General features: G+C 45.6%; 1 protein-coding gene across 2 annotated transcripts in view; it reads right to left on the bottom strand.

Annotated features, from left to right (window-relative positions):
• LOC140720636 (NACHT, LRR and PYD domains-containing protein 3-like) overlaps nucleotides 1–1,501 on the bottom strand; it is a 41,648-nt gene extending 40,147 nt beyond the window's left edge. For both annotated transcript variants that reach the window (XR_012097235.1, XM_073035470.1), the window contains exon 1: nucleotides 1,360–1,501. The gene's annotated coding sequence lies outside the window, so the exon portion shown is untranslated. The remainder of the gene's footprint in view (nucleotides 1–1,359) is intronic.
• Nucleotides 1,502–22,332: the final 20,831 nt, after the last annotated feature.

Below are 22,332 nucleotides of genomic sequence, written 5' to 3'. Positions count from 1 at the left end.
TGCATCCCAGGATTATAGTACAAGCACCAATTTTCCCAGGACTCTCTTGCTGCCGGCATCATGCTGCAGTGTGTCGGTCATTCAGAGTTCAAAAACTAACACTCCTACATCAATCTATGGCAGAATGGGAACCTGATAAACCTCTGACTGGGCCAGATATTGGGCTGGAAAACCTGGGCGTGGATCACGTTTCAGATTGTCTCCAGCAGCTAAACTGAAAGCATTTTATCATTATCTTATAGTTAAATGAGATTTTGCTCAGCACAATTGGCCGTCGCATTTCCTGTGGGCTAACAGGAATAACAGGCTTTTCATTTCAGATTGAAATTAAATGCTGGAAACTCGGTACATCAGACTGGATCTGTGGAAAGAGAAACTGTGGAAGACTCAGTATCAGAACTGATGCTGCCCGATCTGCTGAACGGTTCCAGCATTTTCTCTTTTTACTTTAAATGATGCACAACTATTGACTGATCACAAGATGTTTGTGACGGCCTGAACAAAGTTGCACAAATGTAAGTCCCACATTCATTAGTTTTCTCCTCATTCCAACACAGGGTTAATACAGTCGATACAGTGAATGCTCACAACATCCTCCCCACCCCACTATCAGTCTGTTCCATCTGCTCCCGAGGCCACTAACTCTCAATGAGAGGAAGTGACCAGAGAGATAAAAATGTGCACCACTCCCTGCAGATCCTGCGGCTGCTCCTGGCAACAGGAAAATTGCCTCTCCAAACATGACCAACACAGGAAATAACAGACTCAACTTTAAACACTGAGTCTCCGTCTGACAAAGATTAACACAGCGGCCATTTGGTAACTTTGAAACTAAAATTGTGGTGACTGTCTTTATCCTTCCACATTCTGCATTAGATAAATCCTCTGGGAGTTCAGGTAACAAACACGGATTTCAGAAATAATTCCATGAGGCAAAATACTTCACAATGAAGGCAACGGTAGAAGAGAGATTGTCGATATTTATCATCGAGGTGGTGGGATGTCGGGTGGGCAGAGATTGAACAAGATGGGCAGGGATTAAGCAGATGAAATGGGTGGGAGAAGGGATCAAGGACGATTACTGATGGTGCTTCAGCAATGCACAGACACTGAATTAACAGTACATACTGCTATGTACTAAAATGACAAAGATAGAGCAACAGGAACTTTGGCATTTACCCTTCTCCCTGAACCAACTTTTATTAACACACGGTGGGTATCTCCAGGTTTGGAGTGAAGATCTCACAACCCGGACAGACCCCGGTAGGTATTGTCCAGGAAATGGGGTGCGACCGCGAGTTCGGGGAAGTTACCGGGACTCACTGCCCATCATCGCTCCGGACCGGACTCAGAACTCACCGCATGGATCTTGTCGGTCTCGCTCCGCAGAGAATGATCCGACCCCCCCGCCCGAGGGGGCGAGGCCCCTCTCCCGATCCGGATCCCGCCGACAATTCACCGTTCCGGACCCGCTTCAGCAAATACAAAGAAAAATAATCACTGGCCGTCCCGGGAATGTGAGCATGCGCAGTGCTTATTAAGTCATCAGGGAGGGGGCGGGGCCTCGGAGACAAACCCGCAGATGCCGCCGATCTGCGGTAAAACGGGATCACGTGACGTTGGAGTGTCTCCCACGTGACCCGGTGACTGTTCCTCGCCCCTCACACGCTGCCCGACACATCGGCCTCATTTCCCACATTATTTCACATTCACAGCTCTCCCATCTCAGACACATGTTTCTGCCCGATCCCCATTTCCTCGATCATGGAATTAATTTCCAACTTCTGCAGCCCCGTGTTGCCCCAAACACTCACCTCTCACTCCTGTCACAATTTCCATCTATCCACCTCCTCCCTCGCCTAGATCCACCTCTCAGTCCCAAGCTCTTGCCCCATTCGCACCCCTCACCTCTTTTATCTGACTATCTCGCGTCGAATCTCAGTCCAGAGGGAGGGTCTCAGCCCGAAATGTTGACGGTCCGTTTCCCTCCACAGATGCTGCCCGACCCACTGAGTTCCTCCGGCAGTTTGTTCTCTGGTCTGTATAACCCGTGTTAGTATGGGGAGCGGGATTTTACACCATATTCCAGGTACAATCTCAACAAGCCCAAATAATTGTCACATTGCCCGGACCATTGACCCCGCTTGCAGGGCAACAGTCTGCCGTGTTTGCCCCCCAATGTGGTGAATCCCTCTGCTCGACACCACCGTGGGCTCAGACATTTCCACAGATGAGCCCCTCCTGTCCCCGCCAGGACAAACATCCTGTCCGCCCCCTCTCTCACCATCTTTACCCTTTCAATAAAATCCCCCCTCCCCGGGGAGCCGGCATCAAACCGACGGGCCGAGCCGTCTCCTCCTACCTCTCAGCGATACATCAGACTCCAGCCTCAGGAGACGCTTCACAAACGCCCCAACTTCCCTCGGAGGGGAATGGAAATAAATCAGAAAGCGGACATTTATTTTGAGGTTTTCTCCGCTCTGAGGAGGCGGTCGGCGCTTGAGCGGGAGACGGAATCAGCGGGGTAACGCCCACTCGGCTTGTCCGCCTCCGCGACTGGTTGTAACGAGTGATTGACATCGCTTCGCACCAATGGGAATAGCGCAGCTCCCGAATCCTGTGTTGACAGCGGTGGGGGAGGGTCTGATCACGTGATTATCAGCCCAGCCGTTAAACCGATAAAGCTCGAGAACAGCAGCGCGTGGGTGACGTACGACACCGCGCACGTGAGGGCAGATCCCAGTGTGGGGAGCCCATGTGTGACGTCAGGCGCGTGGGGTGGAGCTGTGTGACGTCACCTGAGGGAGAGCGCTCGCATTGAAAAGCACCTTAATGGACTTTTCAGTGGGACAACAACATTAATCACGGGTTTCATCACTGAATCCAGTGTTGTGGGATGTAAAGTCCCCTGTTATGTGTCCGGCTGTGCCGTGTTGCTGGTGGAGTGGGCAGTGTGGTGTTAGTCTCGATTCGGGTCACAACACCAGAATTGCCAGCGGGGTCCACACACAGTGTATTAGTCAACAGAAAACCTCTCGTCCCTGCAGTCTTTGTCTCCTGGTAAACTCAACACCCTGACAGTGTGGACCATAGATACCCCTTCCTCTCAGAGTCAGGGAATCACTCATACAGCTGATCGCTGAGAGGAATTATATTTATTGGTCATTAAAGTTCACCCAGATTCGTTTGGACGGATTTGATGTGGAGTTCGGGGTGTCACAGTGAAAGGGCCGGACGGCCGAACTCACTCCGTTGTCCAAACATCCTTCCAGGTGGGGCGACACTTCACCTGTGAATCTTCCGGGGTCGCCTCTTGTATCCGCTGCTCCCGATGCGGCCGCCTAAACACTGGTGACAGCGGCTCCTCCGCAGTTGGAGGGGTAGGAGTGTTTTTTTGGGGGGGCGGTCGATGATATTATTCCCTTTTGTGTGGGAGGGGTGTGTTTTGGGGGTTTGATGATCGGGATGCCGTCCTTTTTGATGCGGGGGTTGAGGTGGGAGTTTGATTTTTCTCTCTGAACGACTTTCATGCTCTCTCTTTGTTTCGTGGTTTTCTGGAGAAGAAAAGCTCAAGAATTGTTTACGGATACCTGCTTTGATAATAAATTAAACTTTGAACTATCCGCTCCGAGCGGGACTTCCTGGTGTCCAAACATTTTCATTCCGATTCCCACTGGGGAATCTATTGATGTTGAAAATGATCATAAACCTCTGATTGCATTGTTTTATGCGGGGGGTGGAGTGGGAGTGTGATTTTCCTCTCTGATAGATGCTGCCCGGCCGGCTGAGTTCCGCCAGCGTTTTGTTTGTTGGGCTTTGGATTTCCAGCATCTGCAGACTTTGTCGTGTTTGTGATTTACCTCTCCGTTGTCCCTCCCGCCTCCGGTCACTGGTCGCTCTGTAGGGACCCCCGGCCACGGCTGGTGCAGCCCAGAACCTCCTGCTAAACGCAGGCGCAGTGCTGACCGTAGCTATTATTCTGTTCAGGCGTCTGTGAAGAAGGGTCTGATCTCGGGTTTGTGGAAACCAGGGGCCGGTTGGCGTGGAAGCACAACTTTGTGGGCCGAAGGGCCTGTATCGTGCTGTAGGTTTTCTATGTTTCTATGAAAAGTGCCGGGAACGAGCTCTGCCGGACGGCTGGAGGCTCCGGGCTCTCCGGTCCCGCAGCCCCGGTTTAGCTTTGCGCCCGAGCCCGGGCTGTGGGATCAGTTAGTTGTGGTTCCCAGGCTCGGAGGAGTTTCAGGTGAAGGGGATCTGTCTGTGTGTGTGTGGGTAGAGGGTACGGTGGACTGTGGGTGTGGGGTGAGTGGAGGGAACGGTGTGGGACCGTCGTCGGGGAGGGGGGTGGGTAGGGTTGCTGTTGTGGGATGATCGGACGTTCCGTGACCCGGGTCGAATACAATTGAAAAACAGGGGAGGATCTGCTCCGATGTGTCGGACGTTCGACTGTCCTTTCAGGAAGCAGCAATTCTCTCTTCAAATGAATTACTGTTTAATTTTGCTGTTAACATTGTGTTTGTTACAAAGCCCCAGTGTCTGGAAGAGCTGTCAACGTCATGGGCTGTTGGTGCAGATTGGGATGGCGGTGGGGTGTCAGTGACCTCTGTATCAGAGAACAACACGGGTTTCTACATCCTCCTGTGAGATATAAATGTCCTCACAGTGGATTCGGATCAGCTGGCATATCTGGAGTTTGCAAAGGCGAATGGAACAGGGAAGGGGTAAGGAGAGAGAGTTTTAACCAGCGAAACATGCTCTGGGGTGGAGGGGTACAGGGGCTGCCTGATAGATCGTTTTACAGTAATTGTATTTTTATATAATCTCACAGACGGTGACTGAGGAAGAGACTTCTTGAGGGAGGATACCCGGAGGTGAGCAGGTCAGACACGGTATCAGGAGAGTGAGAGAGATGTGATTTCCTGTGCTACGGGTACAGACAGTCGTCTCAAGTGAGGAGTTTGTGTGGAGATGCAGCTTCCCTGGAGGTGGAGGAAAGAGGACACAACAACAGGTGGAACCAGCTGTGGGAGGACACGGTTTGTCAGGTCTGACGACGAGCTGAATATACAATAACTTTAAGACTGAATCAGAAAACCATTCCGAGAGTATTTGAAATGTCAGAAGCAGGGGAGATGTGATCACATGTGCAGAGGGCACGGGTTGTGTCTCCATCAGACCCTCAGTGAAATGCTTCAAGTTACAATGTGCTGGGATGAAATCGCAGTGTTTGGGGCCGGATTTAATCACTGATTCTGACACGGTGAGAGGGTTAGTTTTGCTGTAAGCCGGCAACATTAATGGAAGAAGACACAGGAACTTCATCAATTGCCAGTTGTTTAGCAGAAGTGATCAATTTGTATATTACTTTGACAGAAACAGATATTCGCAATGGTGACAAAGGGGTGCAGTCTGGTTTAATTCAGGTTGGAGTGGGGTGTGGAGTTTTGAAATCAATGCCTTGAATTCCTATCGTTAATTTAGCATGTCCAGAGGTGTGGGTCACACTTGACGGAAACAGGCCTTTGGCCAGCCATACCTGTTCTGACCATCCACTCACTGTCTACACTGGTCCCATTTATCAGCACGTGGTTCACAGCCGACTCTATCTCGGCAGTTTCAATTCCCATCCATTTCGTAAATGTTGTGAAGGGACCTGCCTCCACCGCCACCTCGAGCATTGAGCTCCAGATTTCAGCTACCCTCTGAGTGACAAATCTCCTCCTCAGATCCCTCTAAACCTCTTCACCCTCTGCTTAAATCCATGCCCTCTGATCGGTGACACCTCTGTCCCAGGATCGGGGCCGATATGGGCATTAGTGAGGCCTTTGATAAGGTTCACATGGTAAGTTGCTGTGGAAAGTCAGATCACACGGGATCCAGGGAGAGCTGGCTCACTGGATGCACAGTTGTCTTGATGGTAGGAAGCAGAGAGTGATGGTGGGAGGCTTTTTAGGCTGTGGGGGCCTAGTGAGGTTCCCCAGGATTACTCCCCATTGCTCTCATTATTCATTGATATTTAATGATATTTCCATTTGCACAGTTTGTTGAATTCTATGCTCCTCTTGATCTGTCATTGATCCTGTTACTATTCTATAGATTTCCTAAGTGTTCCTGTAGGAAAAACAATCTCAGGGTTTCATGTAGTGACATATATGTACTCTGATAATAACATGTACTTTGAATATCAACCATTGCTACTTGTCATCTAGATCAATAATTTGGTTGCGAATGTACAGGGTATGGAGAGTATGTTTGCCGCAATTTGAAACAATTAGTTTTTCTGAAAGATATTAAGTATAACCTCCCCGCTTTGTTTCCCACTCCGCACTCGACCACCCACACCCCATTACTTTCTTCCCTCTCTGCTCCGTCCTCCCTCTCACCCTGACATTGGACATACGTTCAGGGTGAAAGTGAATTATTTTCGGGGAACATGAAGGGGAATTCTTCACTCAGAGGTTGGTGAGAGTGTGGAATGAGCTGCCAGAGGAAGTGGAGGATGTGGGTTTGATTTAGACACTAAAGAGGAATTTGGGTGAGGACGTGGATGGGAGGTGTATGGAGGCTCTGGTGCAGGTAGCTGGAACCAGGCAGTAACAACAAAAACCGGTCGGCATGGACTAGAAGGGCTGAAAGAATGCAGAAAAAATTACGCGGCTATTGCCGGGACTGAATGTTTTTAATTAAAAAGAAAGGTTACATATGTAAGCACTTTATTCCCGAGCGGGTAGGGACCGAGGGGAGATTTCACAGAGGTGTACAACACTATGAGGCGGATGGAGAGTGTAAATGCCAGCGGGCTTTCTCCACTGATGTTCGGTGAGAATACAACTAGAAATCATGGGCGAATGGTGAAACGTGAAAAGTTTAATGGAAACATGAGGGGAAACTTCTTCACCCAGAGGGTGGTCAGAGGGTAGACAGTGTCGCTAACGCAAACAGTGATTGAGATTCCGATGCCAATGTTTACGAAATGATTGGATAAGTACTGGGATATGGATGGCCACGGTCCGGGTTCAGTCGATGGCAGTAGGCAGTTTAAGTAATTCCTCAGTGGCCTGACGGGTTGAAGACCCTGTTTCTGTGCAGTGGATCCCTATCGGTGTCTGACTGTATGTCTGGGTTAGAACTTCAGTGTGTCGCAGCACCGACCAATCTATAAAGACGTTGATACTGTTCTTGAATGTTTATAGCATGAGAAGATGGAAGCTTTGGAAATTTTTTATTTTGTATTCCCCAATTGCCTGCGATGGTTTTCAAGGAAGACAAGTGTGAGCCCGGATATTTGCTTTGCCTTCGCTGCGTTTTCAGTTTGTGTAGATTTGTATGTTTCATTTATTATTGATTTCAGAGGGAGACACGGATTCCACACCGGCCATGTGGATTCAGGGTTAAATCGATCGAAATATGAGCGTACCTACACCCGATACGATAAAACCACGCTTCAGAGGTAAATTGGCATTCAGATAAATTGGTGTGTACCTGAATTGGGAATTTGGAATTGACATTTTGGAAGGCTGGTTCTTTTAATAAGCACCAGAAGCTGCTGCTGAACACTTTGAAATGTTGGTTTTAAGTTCTAGGGCTTCACTGGAAATCAGGTTGTAAAGTCATTGCAGCATTTGCCCTGTAATATGTAAATGACAGGTCAGTTTAGAAAACGCGCAGGTGCAGTCAATCACTCAGCGATTTGTTTACATCGTGAGTCCTAATTTCATTAATTATCCAGGTGTTGCTGTGTGATCAGATTAAATCGATTATTTCCTCAGCCCTATTTCTTGGAGCACTGTAACTGCGGACTCGCAATAGAGTTGCAAAGTGTACCGAAGTTTCGACTCTCCGTGCGGAACACGGCTGCCCTTTGTCTTCCAGCCAGAATTCACTCTGTCTACCACATCATCTGCTTTCGGCTAGGAAGCCAATTCTGAATCAACGCAGTCAGGTTCCCCTCGATCCCATGCCTTCTGACCTTCTGAATGAGTCCACTTTGGGGAGCTGATGAAAAGCCTGAGCATAATTAATGCACCCACATCGACTGTTCAAATTCCTCTATTTGATTGATTTTCACTTTTTTCAAATAACTCAATCGGGCTAATAAAGGACAACATGCCATGTTGTTTCTCCTTAACCAGACTACGTTTCTCCAAATACACATAAATTCCTTCTTCAATTATCCTCTCCTGTAGTTTACCCACTACTGATGTAAAACTGCCTGCTTATAATTACAGGAAATATCCGTATCATCTTTCGTCAACAAATGAATAACATTTTCCACTCTCCAATCATCTAGTTCTACCTCCGTGGCCAGCTAAGACACAAATATCCTGTCCAAAAGTGCAGCAATATCTTTGCTCGCCTTCCAAAATTACCTGGACTATATCCCTTTCGGCACCGGGGAATCATCTATCATAATGTTTTCCAAGTTTCCAGCGCATCCTCTTTCTCAGCGTCGGCAGGTTTGGCATTTCTGCATTTTGACGCTGTGTTCACATTAACCTATGTATTCAGTGAGGAGCTTCACCGCCTCCTTGGACTCCAGACACAAGTTTTCCTCTTTTACCTCTGATCTGCCCACACCCTCTCTAGTCATCTTTCTGTTCTTCACTTATCTTAGTGCATCTCTACTCCCCTTCTAACTTTGAAGTCCATTGTTAAATTCATTTTCTATCTACATTGTTACTCGCCCTAAGCCAATCTGATCCTTTCTTCCTGAACCTTAAGTATCTTTCTTTCTTCCTCTTGACAAGCTGTTCCAATTTCTTGTCAGCAAGGGTTACTTTCCGCTATCGTCCTTTCCCTGCCTCAATGAGACAAGCTTTTACTGAACAATCTCCACATATGTGTTGTGCATTTCCCTGAGTACATCATTTCCCTATTTACCTTCCCAAGTTCCTGCCAGGTAGCCCGATATATCGCAATTAAATAATTCCATGCTCTCTGGTCCTATCCCCGTGCAGGGTGGATGTCCGGGAGTTCTCCCTGTCGTTCTGAAATGCTGACCCGCGGAGAGATCTGTCACCTGATCCGTTTCGTTATCTAATATTAGATACCGTATGGACTGTTCGCAAGTCCGCCTGTCTTCATATAGTGACATGAATCCTTCCAGCACACAACTGAGGATTTCTGTCATAACCAAACCTTTTACCCTGGGGATGTGCCAAAGAATATTAGGGAACTTTCAGTTGCCCTTGCCAATAACATGACACATGTCCAAGTTCCGCTTCCCGATCGGTACCTCCCTGTTTCAGTCGCCGTTTTTATTTTTGTTCAACTTGTGGGCGGCTGTATAGAATAATCCAAACGGAGAGATCGCGTCCTTCATGTTTCTGTGTTCGTCTCACAGTCCATCAACAAACGAACGCTCCACATTGTCCTCCCTTTCTGCAGCTGCGATACTATCCCTGGTTTCCCATCGCACTCCCTTTACACTCTGATACCCGACGCTGTCCATTTTGAAACATCTAAAACCCGGAAAGCCCTGAAGCCATCCCTGCCCTGCTGACACATTTCAGTGGCCATTGACATTGTCAATTTATAATTTCCTGTCAGACACATATCATGTTCAGATGTTCGCGCAACTAGCGTTTATTTAAGTACGTAAAATTAGTCTATGTACATAAGCGAATCTCATGTACCTTTCACAGACAGGCGAGTGTCTGTGATAGATTATAACATAATTCAACCAATCTAACAATCACGGTAGCAGCATTGAGCGTTTGTTTAGCTACCTACCTGAACTGTATCACGTCAGCAATCTTCCGCCAATTCTCCAATTTCCGGATGACCAGGCATATGAATGGTTGAATTTATGACATATTTGCCAAGCCTGTTCATTGTAAAACGGCTTTATTTTAAAACTCCGCTGAATTGCCATTGGAGGCGGACGTTATCTACACAGATGGCCATTTACTGTAAACACATACTTCATTCCATTCCTCAGCTCCTCTCTGAATTTCCTCTGTGTCAGTGTATAGATACAAGTATTGGTGCACACGCTGAGCATTTGCAACATTAACCCAAATTGTTGGAGGATATATACCGGGGAACTCAAATATCTGTCCTCGTAAAAATAGTTTTGCGCTTGCCATTTTAGAGAACGGGCTACATAGGGCATCCACAATAATATGAAATTAGCTGATATAGAAAACATCAAAATCATCGATTTTCTGCGTTTTTCCACCTCGGCATCTTTCTGATTGTCGCCGCTGTGCCGAAGCTTTCTGCGGACTCTATTTGCCACAACGATATGTCTTACGGTTAACCCGTTAAAGACCAGGATTAAGCCAATTGGTATCAATGGTGTTACAATACGGTCCAGTAATTCGTATCCTTTCCACACGGGTGAAGTAGCGTATTCATATGTGGTGGTGCACCGCCACGGCGTGTTGTCAATGATGACGTAAGGTTCAAGGGCAAAGTAAAACGGGACATATCTCCCGCAGCTCACTATAACCACCGTCACCATAACCACCGTTGCTGTTCTCTCGGTGCAGTATCGCTCCCGCAGCTTTCGGCAACATATTGCGATGAAGCGATCGAAGGTAAAACTGACCGTGAACCAAACAGAACAGTCCGACGTTACAACCCGAAATACAAGTGTCAGTGCGCACACAGGAGTGATGAGCAGGGTTCTAGAATAAATGTAGATATTGTTGGTCTGTTCCATTAAAGCAGCAACGATAACCACCATCAGATCCGCTGTTGCAATTCCAACCAGGTAACGGGTGATGCATTTGGAGAGTCCGCATTTTCCCCGAGAGAGGATCACCATCGCCGTTAAATTAACTGCAAGAAATTTGAAAAGAGATTAGAGATATGGTCATCTCCCTGTATGCCCCCATTCTACCGATGGTATGCAGGGTTGGGTCTTGGAAGTGGAAAGCGGGAGTCTGTGTCGCTGCACTCCGGCTGGGCAGGTTCGAGCAAAGAATCTGAGTTCCATGGCTCACGTACCGGTGAACGGACGATCGTCCCAGTAAACAACACCATTTCCATTACTAGAGGTGAAAGAGCTGAAGGGATTGTTTGCAGCCGTGACAAAGTGGAATCAAAAGATACAAACCACAATTTATCATTTACAGACCCGCGTGTCGGAAATAGACTGGACAGTCATTTAAATAAGCTGCCACGTTGTTTTAAGCTCGAAGTGTCTGCACTGATAGAAACTCGGACCTAGAAAAGCAGAGACCAGCATCACTTCAGAAAGCCTAGCGAGGTGAAATTATGAAACAATGTCAATATCGGCATATACGTAATTGACAAAAGAATAAACACTTCGAAAAAAGTACGAAAATGAAAATAAAACTATTAGATGCCTGAATCCTCCATTCCGGAAACACGTTTCAGCCGATGGCAGCATCTGTGCTCAGTAACAGTGCGAATACCGCAGCAGAGTAACGACGGCACCATACATAAAGTAACCAGCTCCGGCATCTTACCGGGTCACCAACCGCTACAAGTGTGGGATAGAAAACGGCCGCGATGTAGTAAATCGCCGGATATCTCATATTCCGTCAGAAGCAGCGTTCAGTTGTACGGAACGTTTCAGCTGCTCAGATGGACTGGTGATCGGTTTAGCAGACTTTTATTGAGGTGAGAGCAATTCCACTGAGGCAATTAGCGTGGCCATCACGTCAGGGACATTAGTGACAACCAACTGCACAAACACTTACGTTAAACTATTTTTACTCACTGCTGCCGTATCCCGAGGTTGACTCCTCAAGGGATATTGCAATCCATTTATATTAAAAGAACACATGATGTGGATTTCCATGTTATTTTCCATGATGCCCGGCTTCAGCTATTTAAGTAGCATAATTTTATATCATTGTTGCTTTAAAACAGGCATTCATCTTGTAATATTTGATCGTGCACATTCGCTTCTGAAATTGAGGGAAGAAGTTTGTTCTGGTCGGTGAAATGGAGAACACTTCTTTATTAAAGGGTATAAAACACTTCTTATTCGTTCATTCTTTGGTTTCATTCGTTCCAGTCATTCCGGGGGTTTGAGCGATGGAAATCACAGTGACAGCTGACATGTGTTACAATAAAATACACTGCCCATATTCCTCCAAACACTTTAAAAGATCCCCAGCGATATTCCAGAGACCTGTGAACGAAAATGGAACGTGTCCTCGGGAAATTAGCGAGGGCTGTGGAGAGTTTGAAGAACAATGTTTTCCAACGCACACATGGGCCGTTTGGCAGGAACCTGCCCTCTCTCAGTGAATGACTTGACCACCTCATATCCGTGACGTGCGATGTAGTCTGTTTAACTTTAGAGATATTCTCGAACCTGCCACAATACTATCACTATTTTTCCATCCATTCTGTCTTTGAACAAATGTAACAAGTGAAATCTGTGAACAATCTGCAGGTTTCCAGACTGTGATATTATTTGCCATTACATAGAACATAGAATAGTACAGCACATCACAGGCCCTTCGGCCCACAATGTTCTGCCAACCCTCAATCCCTGCCTCCCATATAACCCCCCACCTTAAATTCCTCCATAGACCTGTCTAGTAATCTCTTAAACTTCACTAGTGCATCTGCCTCCACCAGTGACTCAGGCAGTGCATTCCACGCACCAAACACTCTCTCAGTGAAAAACCATCCTCTAATAACCCCCTTGAACTTCCCTCCCCTTACTTTAAAGCCATGTCCTCTTGTACTGAGCAGTGGTGCTCTGGGGAAGAGGCGCTGGCCGTCCACTCTATCTATTCCTCTTAATATCTTGAACACCTCTATCGTGTCTCCTCTCATCCTCCTTCTCTCTAAAGAGTAAAGCCCTAGCTCCCTTAATCTCTGATGATCATCCATACTCTCTTAACCAGGCATCATCCTAGTAGATCTCCTCTGTACCATTTCCAATGCTTCCACATTCTTCCTATACTGAGGCGACCAGCACTGGACACAGTACTCGAAGTGTGGCCTAACTCGAGTTTTATAGAGCTGCGTCATTACATCGCGTCTCTTAAATTCTATCCCTCGACTTATGAAAGCTAACAACCCATAAGCTTTCTTAACTACCCCATCTACCTGTGAGGCAACTTTCAGGAATCTGTGGACATGTACCTCTGGATCCCTCTGCTCTTCCACACTACCGAGTATCCTGCCATTTACTTTGTACTCTGCCTTGGAGTTTGTCCTTCCAAAGTGTACCACCTCACACTTCTCCGGGTTGAACTCCATCTGCCACTACTGAGCCCACTTCTGCATCCTATCAATGTCTCCCTGCAATCTTCGACAATCCTCTACACAATCTACAACACCACCAACCTTTGTGTCGTCTGCAAACTTACCATCCCAACCTTCTACCCCCACATCCAGGTCGTTAATAAAAATCACAAAAAGTAGAGGTCCAGGATCTGATCCTTGTGGGATACCACTAGTCACAACCATCCAATCTGAATGTACTCCTTAAGGTTTCATTTTCTTCCTCCTGATTTACTGTCAGGTATATTGCCTTTCGTGCGTCACTATATGAATGTGCAGAACACAGGATGCGTTTCATGCTCAGCTGTCAATCACACTTCCTTCTGCTCTTGCAATGCACCGCTCCGAGCCTATTGTGGTTTTCGTACCGATGAGCGGCCCTCGGCTTATTGGGGAAAGTCTCACCACTCTGTTTCCATTGTGGAACTCGTACTAATGTGCGACCCTCGGTTGACTCGAGAAAGTATCACCTCTCTGCCTTCAGATTCATCCTTCCTAAGTGAATCACTCCGTAACGTTCCGGGTTGAACTCCATCTGTAACTTCTCAGCGCTGCTCTGCGTCCTGTCACTGTCCTGTTGTAATCTGTGACAACCTTCTATACTATCCAAAATTCCACAAACCTCCACATCCTTGAAAACACAATAAAACACCCTACCACCTCCTCATCCAAATCGTTCATAAAACACAAAAAGCTGGCGGTCTCAGAACAGATCTCTGCAGGACACCTGTCACCAAAATCCAGGGAGAAAACGCTCCAGCCACAACTATCCTCTGTCTTCTGTGGGCGTCAGGTCAGAATCCATCAGCCAACTTTCCCTGGATACCAAACCTTCTGATATTATGAATAGTCCTACCATGGATAAATTTAAGCCCTGCTAATATCCATTCATATCAGTTAAATTATCGCCCACTTTATTTCCAAAAGACCACGCAACAAACACGTTCTCCCTTCTGTTTCTCTCTTCCAGTGTCTCCGCTTTGGCTCGGGCGAGTGCAGAGATGTGAACTGTCTCGATCCTCCGGGTAAAAATTGAAGTAGTCGCCCAACTCACTGAGGGGGCAACTGCTCCATCATCCACATCACCGTCGATTGCCTGAAACGTAAATCTAACAGGATAATCTCATCTCGGAGCAGAGCATCCCATTGACAATAGGTTTTCTGGAACTCAGCTACTAGAGGACATTGACTATCTCCAAGGGGTTTGAGTTGGTTAACATGATACTAACCCAACTTGTTTGGAGCGGTCTGGATTCGATATACTGATGGACTGGCTCTGTGTCGACAAATCTGGAAGGTGTAAAGGGGCTCGGCTGATGCAATGACATCATAACCTTCTGTCCTATTTTCAACGCCCGCGGTTTTGCTCGCACCTCGAAACAATCTTCGCTCTGCCGTTTCTTTCGTCGCATATTATGGACGGCATCATTATGGACTTCCTTAATGCAGTCAATTAATTTCTGCTTGCAAATGTCCTTTCCAATGTATTATACTCGGTCTGTGATAAATGTAGCCAAGCAGGAATACTAACCCTTTAGTTTTTCTCCCGATCGTCAACTTAAAACGTGTAAACGCAGGAGAGGATGCTTCTGTGGCGAGGACTATCATAAGAACATAGTGTAAGACAGTGACCCAGGAGCCGTTTAGCCGTTTTAGACAACATCGTCTTTAAAGTTCTTTCATCCGTTCAACAATCGTGCCGTATTGTGCTCGATAGGGCATATGGAACCTCCGTTTCACCCCAAACAGTTTCATTAGATTTCGTGTCACCTCTGCGGTGCAGCGGGGATCATGATCTGATTCCAGTGTCCTGGGCAATCCCCAACGGGGAAAAACTCTCTCGGACAAAATCTTGGCTGTAACATCAGCGGTTTTCGTTGTCTAGTTGTGGAAACCTCTATCCACTTGGTGACCACATCCACTATCCCGAGGATATATTTCAGTCCTCCAGGGGATGGAGGTGAAGAAGCTGCAAAATAAACCTGCAAATTATCACGTGGTCCTTCTACGGGGTGTATCTTAAAACTGCTTCTCTAGCCGATTCATCTGGGTTATCACTGGGCACAAATCAAACAATTCTTAGAATAATGTTGTACATCTCATCGCAATTTCGGCCACCAATACAGATTCTTCAACTGTTCCATAGCTCTCTCTGATCCTTGATGCCCACAAATGTCATGGTGTCAATACATCACCTGTGGTTTCCCCCATTCTGGCACCGAAAATTTACCATTATTAACTACAATCGGATTCCGTGACTGTATACCTCGATATTTTCCAAACACTTCAGATTCCTCGCCTCTTTGTAGCTTTGCTAATTCCTGATCCTGCTAATGAGTCATGACTATGTCTATATGTGTACTGTTTTCTGGTTTCGCTGTCATCCCTACCTTTACATCTGGATTCCCTTTCACCACCCAGATTGATTCTGGTTTGGCGAACTCACCAGCCTTCCTGCTCCCTTCCCGGGAAGTCTGTAACTGAGCTTTCATTTTTTGTTTAATCCATAAGTGTTTCCACTTACCTTCTCAAATATTTACTTCAACATGGGAGCTGATGGTACTGGATTGCCATCTTTTGAGATATAGCCTTAGCTTCCCATAACGGTAAATATTCAGTCAAAGCACATGAGTATGTGAATGAAGGGAAACGGTCATGTTTAATCTCATGCGGTATCTTGTTTGGCGCAGAAGTAGGGAGTCAAATGGCTTGTTCCTGTTTCTACTGTTCCCAGGATCCCAACATCTCCAGCCGACGTGTTCATATTGTAATATCGATCTATTAATCATCCGCTGTCCATTCTCCTCCATTCATCTCGTTCTTCGGCACAGATGGGTGAAATATATGACACGGCGTGTTGCAACACAGCGATAAAGTATGTAGAGGATTAACACTGTCAGTTAAACATAGCAGCTTAAATATAACAGGAGCAAACTGTTCCATCCACCATGTCTCTGACATGCCGAACATTCCCGGCTGAGCTGTGACGTAACCAGTGACTTCAAATTCTCAGGAGTTCATCAATGATCTGAATGCTGCAAATTGGAAATTTGGATTATTCCACTGACACTGGACCTTCCCTCGCAGTGCTATTCACAAACTTTCTCAGTGCTGCACAGAACAACGTAGACACAATTTTATCAATGCAAAATGCAAGGCGTATTGCAGACAAGTCTGAAGCTATCATAAGTTTTTTTTTCACTCAGAGAATGGTGAATGCGTGGAATAGACTGCCGGCAACGATGGTGGAGGTGGTTATGATAGTGTTTTTTAAGCGAGTTTTGGATAAGTACGTGGAGCTTAGAAAAACAGAGCTACGTATAAACCTATAAATTTCTAATTTATGGACATGTTTGGTCCAACTTTGTGCGCCGAAGGATCTCTATTGTGCTGGAGCTTTTCTATGTTATTTTTTAATAAGAAGCACGAAATGAATATTGAATGATTTATGAGTGGGACATAACTCGAGTAGATTCATGGTCCAATGCACATTGACGAATATGTGACAGAATTGAAAAACATAACAGAGCAGATACACGGGGAAGAAAGCGACTTAGATTTGCTGAGAGGAAATGCGTTCATATAAATGATGCTGGAACATGAAACGCTCTGCCTCGGTTGGTCATATTTCGAACAAACTATTAATATAATTTCGCACGTATTTGTATAAACTAATGAATTTATTTAATCAGATTATTTTCATTCGACATTTAAGAAGTTGTTTTGCCAAACCACAGAAAATTACAGAATCACGTGCTGCTCAGTTGTCTCGGAGTGGTTGAGTAACGAATATCATGGCAAATGAAGTCGGACAGAATGATCCGTTTGAAATAAGAATCCACGACGCTGAATGTCCTGCTCGATGCAACCGTCATCATTCATCAGCGCACTGACAATCCCATAATTTTAACATAAACCAACTGCAGGAGACTCTTGTTCTAAAAATAGCTCAGGGAATGCAGAATCTATTTTAAGAACATTTACTGGGTTTGAGGAACAGCGGGAAAGAAGGAGAAAAAAATACACTCGCCCACACTGAATCAGAGTCTCACAGGTGGAGGACTGAATTGACACACTTAACATTTGAGCGGCAGCAGACAAATAAAGAATGAAGCTCAGTCTCTCACATAGTAAAAGACACAGACAGATACAGATCGGAACCCACACTGAAAGCCCACACTCTCACAAAGTAAAACAGACAGACAGGTACAGATCAGAACCCACGCTGACAGACACAGAATGAAACCCATACTCTCACACTGTAACAGAGACTGACAGATACAGAATGAAACCCACACTCTCACACTGTAACAGAGACTGACAGATACAGAATGAAACCCACACTCTCACACTGTAACAGAGACTGACAGATACAGAATGAAACCCATACTCTCACACTGTAACAGAGACTGACAGATACAGAATGAAACCCACACTCTCACACTGTAACAGAGACTGACAGATACAGAATGAAACCCATACTCTCACACTGTAACAGAGACTGACAGATACAGAATGAAACCCACACTCTCACACTGTAACAGAGACTGACAGATACAGAATGAAACCCACACTCTCACACTGTAACAGAGACTGACAGATACAGAATGAAACCCACACTCTCACACTGTAACAGAGACTGACAGATACAGAATGAAACCCACACTCTCACACTGTAACAGAGACTGACAGATACAGAATGAAACCCATACTCTCACACTGTAGCAGAGACTGACAGACACAGAATCAAACCCACACTCTCACACTGTAGCAGAGACTGACAGATACAGAATGAAACCCACACTCTCACACTGTAGCAGAGACTGACAGATACAGAATGAAATCCGCACTGCTCTATGCTCTATCTAGTGTACCGTATCATGCTATTTAAGTGCAGTCGATTAATTATTTAAAGCTACAGCGCCTTCCTTTTCCAGACTACTCTCAATACGGCTGACAATACTGCAGGAGAATTTAACAATCGGCTATAAATATCAACGCCGGCCGCTGTTTGATATCGATAGCTTGACTAGGAAGAAACTCAAGAATTACATAATGAGGAATTGTCCTCGGTGTTAGGACTACGCTGGTCATGGGGTATGAAGGAAAGTATCTGGACAAACAGGAACATCAGCGGTAGTCAGTATGGGCCAGTGCGTAGTAGGTCATGTCTAACCACTCTCACAGAGCTTTTCGAGGTAGTTACCAGGAATGGTGTTGCAGGCAAGGCAGTGGATGCCGTCTACAGGAAATTCAACAATGAATTTGAAAGGTTCCGTATGAGAGGATGCTCGAGAAGGTTCGGGGTCTTGTCTTTCATGATGAGGTAGTAAACTGGATTAGCCATGATGCACGTTACAGAGAAGAACATATCTGAGATGCGGCGCTTTTTTCAGATCGTGTGGAAATTTCCGGCTCGGAGCAATGGTTGATCCACGCAACGGCAAAAATAGTAATTAGTGGGAACGTTGGAGACCGGACCATGTTAGATTCTATGCATATTAATCACGATTGAATTTGATACATTACTGTGCTTCATTATGATACTTTATTTTGGTATTTTATTTTATATTATTAGCTAACTTGCCTTCATATTTCACCTTTTCACTGCTTTTTCCTTTTTTAATTGTCTTCTTTTGACTATTAAAAACTCCCTGATTCTCTAACTTCAACTATTTTTGCTAACTAGGATAATATCTTAAATCAGTATTGTTACGTACCCCGTAACTGGGTGACTGACCAGCAAAGATAGAAGAATCCGTTGGAGTCTGGTGGTACTATTTTCAAACAGTGTTGATTAGTAAAATATACAAATCAATAACAACAATGCAAATATATAGATAATACACGTTAGCAATACTAAACCTAAAAGAGTTGGTATAATAATAATCAATAATAAACAAGCTCTGTCGATGTCGAGGGGATAATGAATTGTCATATGTGAATATGAAGTTCAGTTCTGTTCATACGGGATGAGGTAGTTGTTGGTTCTTGTGTTTTAATCGGTTGTGAGAGAGAGAGAGAGAGAGAGAGAGAGAGAGAGAGAGAGAGAGAGAGAGAGAGAGAGAGAGAGAGAGAGAGAGAGAGAGCAAACAGTGACAGCTACAGTCAGTCAAACCTTCCTTTTCGTTCTTGATCCGTCGATGTGTTGTGGCCATTCAGTTATGACCCCTCTGTCTTTTAGCTAGACCGTTCTTCTGTGGTGAACTCGTCACCCAGGCAAGGGCGGACACACGCACAAGCCCCCACTGGCCCTGCTATAAACACTGAGTTAAACTGATCGATCGTTTGTTCGGTCCCCGATGCCCCACACCTTCTCGTGGGTTCCAACACTTAAGCAGTGCTCACTAGTGTGTCACCTGGTTAGTCTGAGGGGCGTCTCCCCAGACCTAACTTTTATCCCCACTCACGGGGTCTCAGGTGTCAATCAGTTTTGAATGGCTCTGTCCATCAAACCAGCCCACTCCGGCTGTCCACTGAGGAATTTTAATGAACAGAATGGTACCAAGTAAACAGCCCTCTCCGGAGCCATAAGTATTTCAGGAGTCATAATATGGTGGGTCAACAAGTCTCTGTCCCCCGGTGTTATCTCTCCCTTGTCTGAAGCAAATGTTCCAGTCCCAGTATGTTTTCCCTTTGTCTCGCTTTCTCTCTCATTAGCAGCGAGGTAACAGTAGCAGTTTGCAATTCTCCCGGGTGGGGGGGGGGGGCGGGGGGTGGAGAATGGGCAACTCTGCACCTTTCTGCCCATCAGAGCTGTTCATCCTTCATAAAAGTATGTAGATATTCGAAAAAAAGCAGGAGCTGTACTGGACCTGGTGTTGGGTAATTATGCTAGCTAGATACCCGACCATTTGGTGGGTGAATGGTTAGGGCAGGACTCCTTAAATTTAAGAGAGATATAGAGAAGGAAAGTGTAGACTTTGCGGGAGACTATCGAATTGGATCAGGGTAAATTACAAATTCACTAAGCAAGAACTATGGAGAGTTAATGGGAAACAACTGGTTTTGGCAAGTCCACATCTGATATGTGGAAGGTGTTAATAGTCCATCTGCACGGAGTATAGGACGGGTACGTTTCTGTACGAAGAAATGACGGGATTGGCAGCGTAAGAGAACCTGAAATGTGGAGAGAAGTGATGAATTTAGTCAAGCAGGAAAATGAGAAGTATGTAAAGCTTAGGAAGGTCGAATCAAACAGAGCCCTTGATGATGTGTGTGTGATGTCCTTAATGAGTAACTTACATCAGTATTTAGAAACATAGAGACATAGAAAATAGGTGCAGGCCATTCGGCCCTTTGAGCCTGCACCGCCATTCACTATGATCATGGCTGATCATCCAACTCAGAACCCTGTACCAGATTTTTCTCCATACCCCCTGATCCCTTTAGCCACAAGGGCCACATCTAACTTCCTCTTAAGTATCGTCAATGAACCGGCCTCAACTGTTTCCTGTGGCAGAGAACTCCACAGATTCATCACTCTCTGTGTGAAGAAGTTTTCCTCATTTCGACCCTAAAAGGCTTCCCTTTATCTTTAAACTGTCACCCCTCGTTCTGGACTCCCCCAGCATCGGAAACAATCTTCCTGCATCTAGCCTGCTCAATCCCTTTAGAATTTTATAGGTTTCAATATTTTCCCCCCTCAATCTTCTAAATTCCTTTGAGTATAAGCCTAGACAATCCAGTCTTTCTTCATATGACAGGAATCAATCTGGTGAACCTTCTCTGTGCTCCCTTTATGGCAAAAATGTCTTTCCTCAGATTAGGGGACCAAAACTGCACACAATATTCTAGGTCCGGTCTCACCAAGGGCTTGTACAACAGCACTAGAACCTCCCTGCTCCTGTAATCAAATCCTTTTGCTATGAATGCAAACATACCATTTGCCATTTTCACCGCCTGCTGTACCTGCATGCCCACCTTCAATGACTGGTGTACAATGATACCCAGGTCTCGTTGCACGTCCCATTTCCTAATCGGGCACCGTTCAGGTAATAATCTGCTTTCCTGTTCGTCACCGAAGTGGATAACCTCATATGTATCCACATTAAATTGCATCTGTCATGAATTTGCCCACTCACCTAACCTATCCAAATCACTTTGCATCCTCTTAGCATCCTCCTTATAGCTAACACTGCCGCCCAGCTTCGTGTCATATGCAAACTTGGAGATGCTGCATTTAATTCCCTCGTCTAAATCACTAATATATATTGTAAACAACTGGGGTCCCAGCACTGAGCCTTGCGGTACCCCACTAGTGACGGCATGCCATTCTGAAGAGGTCCCGTTTATTCCCACCCTTTGCTTCCTGTCTGCCAGCCAATTCTCTGTCCCCATCAATACCATACCCCCAATACCGTGTGTTTAAGTTTGCACACTAATCTCCTGTGTGGGACCTTGTCAAAAGCCTTTTGAAAATCCAAATATACCACATCCACTGGTTCTCCCCTATCCACTCTACTACTTACATCCTCAAAAAAATTCTATAAGATTCGTCAGACATGATTTTCCTTTCACAAATCCATGCTGACTTTGTCCGATGATCTTACCGCTTTCCAAATGTGTTCTGTTATCCCATGTTTGATAATTGACTCTTGCATTTTCCCCACCACCGATGTCAGGCTAACCGGTCTATAACTCCCCGGTTTCCCTCTCCCTCCTTTTTTTAAAAAAAAGTGGAGTTACATTAGCCACCCTCCAATCCTCAGGAACTAATCGAGAATCTAAAGAGTTTTGAAAAAGTTATCACTAATGCATCTACTATTTATTGGGCTACTTCCTTAAGCACTGTGGGATGCAGAGCATCTGGCCCTGGGGTTTTATCTGTCTCTAATCCCTTCAATTTACCTAACACCACTTCCCTACTAACATGTATTTCCCGCAGTTCCTCCATCTCACTAGACCCTCGGTCCCCTACTATTTCCGGAATATTATTTATGTCCTTAGTGAAGACAGAACCAAAGTAGTTATTCAATTGGTCTGCCATGTTCTTGTTCCCTATGATCAATTCACCTGCTTCTGACTGTAAGGAACCTACATTTGTCTTAACCAATCTTTTTCTTTTCTCAAATCTATAAAAGATTTTACAGTCAGTTATGTTCCCCGCCAGCT

Source organism: Hemitrygon akajei, unplaced genomic scaffold (assembly GCF_048418815.1).
Source record: "Hemitrygon akajei unplaced genomic scaffold, sHemAka1.3 Scf000045, whole genome shotgun sequence".
NCBI classification, from domain to species: Eukaryota; Metazoa; Chordata; class Chondrichthyes; order Myliobatiformes; family Dasyatidae; genus Hemitrygon; species Hemitrygon akajei.
The sequence above is the reverse complement of the archived record's forward strand: the minus strand, read 5'-3'. Positions and strand labels throughout refer to the sequence as shown.